We start from the raw sequence: 7,314 nt of genomic DNA on the forward strand, positions 1-7,314 counted from the left end.
CCAATCCATGAACACGGTATGTTCTTCCATTTTTAAAGCTCCTGTTCAATTTCTTTTAGCAGTTTCTTGTAGTTTTCTTTGTGTAGGTCTTTTGTGTCTCATTAAGTTTATTCCTAAATATTTGATTCTTTTGTTTGCTATTGTAAATGGAATTTTTTTTCTTGAATTCCTCCTCTTGTTGCATGTTACTTGTGTATAAGAAAACTACAGATTTTTGCATGTTAATCTTGTAGCCTGCCACTTTGCTATATTCATTGATTAGTTCTAATAGCTTTGCTGTAGATTTTTCTGGATTTTCTACATATAGAATCATGTCATCTGCCAAGAGTGAAAATTTTACTTCTTCCTTTCAAATTTGGATGCCTGTTATTTCTTTTTCTTGCCTAATTGCTCTAACTAGAACTTCCAGAACATTGTTGAATAACAATAATGACATTGGGCATCCCTGTCTTGTTCCTGATCTTAGAGGGAAAGCTTTCAGTCTCTCTCTATTGAGTACGATGTTAGCTGTGGGTTTTTCATATATTGCCTTTATCGTATTGAGAAAATTTCCTTCTATTCCTAGATTTTGAGTTGTTTTCATCAAGAAAGGATGTTGAATTTTGTCATATGCCTTTTCTGCATCAATCAAGATGATCATGTGTTTCTTCTGCTTTGATTTAATGATGTGGTGTATTACATTAATTGATTTTCTTGTCGTGAACCAACCTTACTTACCTGGAATAAACCCCATCTGGTCACGGTGTATAATTATTTTATTGTGCCACTGGATTCGATTTGCAAGTATTTTGTTGAGGATTTTTGTGTCTATATTTGTTAAAGAGATTGGTCTATAATTTCTTTTTTTTTTTTTGGTAGTGTTTTTGTCTGATTTTGGTATTAGGGTGATATTGGCATCATAGAATGAATTGGGTAGCTTTCCCTCGTCTTCAATTTTTTTGAAGAGTTTGAGCAGGATTGGTACTAATTCTTTCTTGAATGCTTGGTAGAATTCACATGTGAAACCATTTAGCTTTTCTTTTTTTGAAGCTTTTTGATGACTGACTGAATCTCTTTACTTGTGATTCGTTTGTTGAAGTCACCTATTTCTTTTTGAGTCAGTGTTGGTTGTTTATGCTTTTCTAGGAAGTTGTCCATTTTGTCTAAGTTGTCTAGTTTATTGGCATATAGTTGCTCATAGTAGGCCATGATTACTTTTTCTTCATGATTAGTTTTATATTTGGCCTGTCATAAAATAAATGGAGTTATTCCTAGCAGTTTATTATGATTGTTCAACCCAATTTTATATCCTCTAATATATTTGGAAATTTAATTGCATTTCATTCAAGTTCTAATGTGATTAAAGACCCTCAATTTTCACTCTCATTTTATTTTCCATTTGTTTATAATAAAAGGTAATACCAGATGATATAACTACATCTCTCTGGGAGACAATTGAGATCCTTGCACCTCTCTGATCTTCCCAAGTCAATCTTTACAAGGAGTTATACCAATCTAATAGAATTATATAAAAGACAGTAAACTTAAGAAAGTTCTACAATGCCCTAAAACAAGTTCAAGTTCAGTTAATTTTGATACAAAACTGTGCCAGTGCTTCTACTCTTATTTTATTAAGATGGGCCCAAACACTTTATTTGTAAGATATTCTATACCTTGTCACATTACATGAGAAACTATTTTAGAAATACTAAGATCCCACAGTTCATTGTTGGGAAACATATATTCTTGCTAACATACCTACTAACAATAATAAATTTAAAGTGAAATACTTTAATATTCTTGTAAACTCTAATTATATAAGAAATTGTTTTATATGTCTGTCTGAAATAAAGTTTTTTTCCCCCCTTCATCCCAACATTATGATAGGTTTAATAATATCTCTGAAGAATTGAGGCTAAGATGGTGTCTAGATGTATGAAGTGGATGGCTTCTGACCTATATAGCACTTCAATGTTTTATTAACATATTCAGATACAGAGACTATCCAAAGTATCTATTTTAAGGAAAACTGAAATAATCGAATATCATTTACATATTCTCTTTCAAATAAAATGAAACAAATAGCACCCCTCGGCTTTAAAAGGATTATTTCTATATTTAGTTTTTTGAGTTTTACTTAGGTTACCTGTAGGCAACCATAATAGTATGGCTAATTTTTGTGTTCTGTTTTGTATTTTCTGTATTGTTTTGTATAAGACTGTATGCGTCTGTCTTAGTTTGCCAGGGCTGCTATAACAAATTACCACAGACTAGATGACTTAACATCAGACATTTATTGTCTCACAGTTTTGGAGGTTAGAAGTCCAAAATTAAGGTGTTGGCAGGATGAGGCATTCTCTGAAGTCTGTAGCTTTCTTTCTGGTGGCTTGTTGGCAGTCAATAACCCAATCTCTACCACCATCACATGGCCATCCATCGACTTTTTTCTCCTACTTATATATACTATTGTGTCCGAATTTTCTCTGTTTATGAAGACTCCAGTCACACTGGATTAAGGCCCACCCTGATTCAGTTTGCCCTCATATTAACCAATAGGGTCTTGGAAGTGCATATTTACAAATGGGTGCACACCCAAAGAACTGAAGTTTAGGACTTAAACATATCTTTGTGGAGGACATAATTCAATCCATAACAGCATCCATTATTTGTTCATTTATTAATTTGAATCAAATCAGAAAATCCAGGCTATCTTTTGAACGTATGAATTAAGACCTAGAGTTGTAAAATATTCATGCTTATTCTTTTCCTTTCTTTTTGTTTCTTTTTCCCCTTCCTCCCTCTCTTATTTCCTCCCTCCCTCCTTCCCTACCTCCCTGCCTCCTTCCTCCCTTCTTTCCTCCCTCCCTCCCTTCCTTCCTTCCTTCTTTCCTTCCTTCTTCCTTTCCTTTTATCATTCTTCCTTCTTGCCTCTCTACTTTCCCAACTCTGTCTCTGTTTCATTCGTTCAACCTCTATTTTATATATAAGATGGCAGCTAAATATGTTGTTAATGAACATACTCTTCTAGGCAATCAAAGGGCAATACACCTCTGACAACCATCAGAAATACTCATTTGTTTATTATATTTACCTGAAATCTCCTTCTGCAGAGGAATGTTAAGAAAATGTTCTCCTTTTTGAAAGGAACTAATATAAAATTAAATCCATTGTACTTAATTAAAAATACCCCATTCTTCCTATTTAAAGCTATTGACCAAAGTCATTGAATTTTTAATTTGTCTTCTATTCTCACTGGTTAATCATCATTCCATCCCAGGAAGAAAGTAATTTTCCTAAGATCCAATTCAAATAACATATTTTAAGCCAAGGAATGTCAACATTTATGCTTGAGAGATTTTTTACATCCAAATAAAATAACTAAGATGAGATTCTGTCATCACTTAAACCCAATGGAATTTATATGTATTTTTCTTTGACATGAGTCTTTGAGACTTTAGTCAATGTGATAAATTTCACACCATCCAGTACCTGTGCTATATTCCAAGAAAATTTTTGTTTCTGAATCTGATAAATTGATTTATCACTTTGAAAAAACTGTTAACTTTCTCTTGCACCTGGAAAGTGTGTGTGAATATGTATGTGTGTTATCAATGTGATTTTCTCTTCATGTATCAACATTTAATTGAGCTATATAACTTTTAGCTTTAAGCTAACTTTCTTTGCTAATTTTGACAAGAGTCACTGAAATATTTATTTGTTACTTAAATTCATCTGAAATCTTGTTCTGCAGAGTGATGTTAGGAAGATATTTTCCTTTTTTGAAAGGATATAACCCAGAATTAAACCCATTCTACTTTGGAAGACTGAAATGTTTTAATCTTCATGGTAAATCCATATATCCTTGGCAAGTTTTTTTTTTCTTGTTTCACTAATTGTTTATATTTGTAATTAAAATAATAACTAACCATGTTCTTCAGCTTGTATTAAGGTAATAGATCATCTCATTTATTTCTCATAATCCTGTGATGAATATATAATTATTATTGTCATTTTACTTTTGAGGAGCCTAAATCTCAGACAAGTTATTTGTCCTCCAAATTAAAATGTGAAATTTAATGAACATGTTAGTCCTTTATCTAAAATTAGTGACTATTCACCCTAAAGCATAGCCCAAAGACAGATAAAAACTTCGAAGTCTTGCTTTATAGCCAAAACCAAGGCTAAATTTTCTAAGCATCAGAGATTGAAGTTCATTCATTATTGTGAAGGAGATAAAAACATCTAAGAGAACTGGCACAGAAATTAAAAATGCATTATGATTCCCAGATGTCAACCCTGGGGTTACACAACTGTGAGCTAGTCTAGCCATACCCAAAGTGCTTATCCAAGTGCCACAAAATGAGATTGTTCCACAAGTCCTCTTTTTCAAAATTTCTATCCTCTCTCTTCCTCTCTCTGTCCACTTTGAAAAGACAATTTTTACTTTTAGGGTGGAATGCAGGATTGCTACAATAGCATATTTAGACATTTTTTGGCTGGCTTCTGTATCACCAACTCATCATCATACTTTCAATTATTCTCTTAATTCTGAGTAGAAACATTTATAAGTATTTAGATGAGAAATTATGTGCTATCCATTTTAGTATTTTAGTTGGCTCCACCTTGTACACAGCATCAACCCTAAGCCTTTCTAAAATTTTTCAACCTATCATAAAGACACCACTGTTTATTTCATGTATTCTCATAAGTATTCTCAAATCCTGTTTTGAACAAAACTGGATATATAAAACGAAATTTTAAAATATATGTGAGTGCTTACTTTGGCAATGCATATACTAAAACTGGATTGATTTAGAGAAAATTAGCATGATTTCTGTGCATGGAAGATATACAAATTCATAAAATGTTCCATCTTTTATTCATTTACAAAATACAGCAAATATACTCTTATGATTTGTACATTTCATTGAATACACATTTTACGTTAAAAGGAAACCTGCAAATACGTATTGCATGCTTAAGCAACTAGCTAATGTCTGCACCAATGTCTGTAATTTACTTTGAAACTCATCAAAGTTAAAGTAGATTAGTGGATGGATAGAGGAATAGTTAGATGGACGGATGTGATAAAACACGTTCAGTGTATATGTTAGAAGAAGGTGGTGCATATTTGAATGTGCTCACCAAAATTCCTTCAATGATGTTGGATGGTTGAAAAATTGTATTAGAACCCTGATACAGAGTGCTGAATAAATAGAAGTTTGCAGATCATTAGAAAAGGATACACTAATCAGTAAAATGGCACTGGGATAGTTAACCTTATGTTTCAGATACCTTGGGTGCTCAAACAATTACGGTGAAATGGATTAGATTAACAATGGGAATTTATTAGCTCATGGTTTTGAGGCTAAGATAGAAGTTCATATCATGGTGTCACAAGGCAATGCTTTCTCCCCAGATACTGGTATTCTGGTGCTGGCTGCTGGCTATTCTTGGTCCTTAGTCTATTACACGGCAAAGCACATAATGGTGTCTCCTGGTTTCTCCATTCTCTTCAGAGCAGCTTCTGGCTACTTCTGCTGTGGCTACTACTCTTTCTGTATGAATTTCATCCTGTTTATAAAGGATTCAAGTAATAGCATTAAGACCCAACTTGATTGAGGTGGGCGGCACCTTAACTGAAGTAACCTTATCACAAAATACTACTTAAAATGGGTTCACACTCACAGGAATGGATTAAGTTTAAGAACATATTTTTCTGGGATACTTATAGCTCCAAACCACCACACCCTGTGAGAAATTAAATTGGGTCCCATACCTGCAAGATATACACACAATTAATTCAAGGTACATTAGACTTTTCTTTCATTTTTTATTTAGCTATTAACTATATCAAAAAATTAAAAAAAATACAATGAAAAAACATTTCAAACAAACCAAAATAAGGGAATAAGAAAAAGACCCTAACCTAAAATAACTACACTACTTCCAACATGTTCCTATTCTACCCCAAGAAAATATACAGACTATAACCCAGCAAAGGAATAAGAAAGACAGATAACATAACATAATATTTCTGTGAACTTGTTCCTACCATACCCACCAGAAATTAACAAACCATAGTCCTTCCTGGGCATTCCCAGAAGGTACATTAAACTTAAAAGTAGAAATCAAAACTTTAAAAATTTAAAAATAATGTACAATTTTTCTGTGACCTCATGGAAGAGAAATATACATTAAAAAAGATGTAAATAGCAAAATCAGGGAAAAAAAAGATAGAAAGTAGACTTAAAATTTGTCTATTCATTAAAATTCAATATGTTGGTGAAAATAAAACCCAAACACTGGAAAAAATATATATTTGCAAAAAGAAATGCAAGAAATTGTTATTCAAAATATATAAAGAACTCCTACATATCAATAAGGAAAAAAATAATCTTTTGGAAAAAATCTGATCAAAGTAATTTACAGGCAATTCCTAGAGAAGGAAATCCAAATGGTGTGTATGTGTTTATCTGAAAATGTGCTCAACTTCCCCAGCAACCGGAGACATACAAAGACATATAAATGAAAATCATAAAGAAAATAACTTCATATTAATATTGACCAAATAAAGTATTCTTTTCCCTCCTTCTTTATCGCTCATTCTTCCCCCTTCTTCCCTACCCTCTCACTCTTTCTGTCATACACACGCACAATGCACGCACACACATGACCACACATATGTACCACCATAATGTTTCTGATGATGAAGAGAATATAAATTGGTTCAATTGAGTTTGAAAGCAACTTAGGACATCAAATAAAATTGGAAATGTGCATACCCTGTGGAATTCTATTCATATACTCAAATTAAAATACTAAACATGGTATAGGGTAATTAAAGGATGAAAAGGATTGTTGTGGCATTTCTACAGGAGCAAAATATCTATTAAAACGTGAATGAATAAATACACTGTGGAAGGGCATTTTGAGTCCATCGATTGTTTCAATCATGTTTTCTTTCTTGAAATGAGTACTGAATACATGGATGTTTATTATATGTTCTTTATACTGTTTTTAATACTGAAATATTTCATAATCATTTAAAAAATGAAAGCAGGGTGTTAGTGTAAGATGAAAAGGAGCAGAAGTTCTGAATTTGAATCCCTGCCTCCTATTATGACTTATGTAAGCTCAAGAAAAATAATTTTTAAGCTTGTGTTATCCCACTGGTACAACTTTTATAATAATTACACCTGTTCTACCGGCTCAAAAATTTTCAGGAAAATAAATTAAACAATGCATGTAAAAGTGGAACGTAAGTTAAAAATTAAGCAAATGCTGGTTGTCTTATAATCATGTTGTCACTTTATCATTTTAATAAAAATATGT

General features: G+C 32.4%; 1 non-coding gene across 1 annotated transcript; it reads left to right on the forward strand.

The window, feature by feature from the left end:
* Positions 1–4,753: 4,753 nt before the first annotated feature.
* Positions 4,754–4,858, forward strand: LOC119510533. The gene has a single exon (XR_005211962.1). It is a non-coding gene; the product is annotated as a U6 spliceosomal RNA (small nuclear RNA).
* Positions 4,859–7,314: the final 2,456 nt, after the last annotated feature.

Source organism: Choloepus didactylus, chromosome 1, assembly GCF_015220235.1.
Source record: "Choloepus didactylus isolate mChoDid1 chromosome 1, mChoDid1.pri, whole genome shotgun sequence".
NCBI lineage: Eukaryota > Metazoa > Chordata > Mammalia > Pilosa > Megalonychidae > Choloepus > Choloepus didactylus.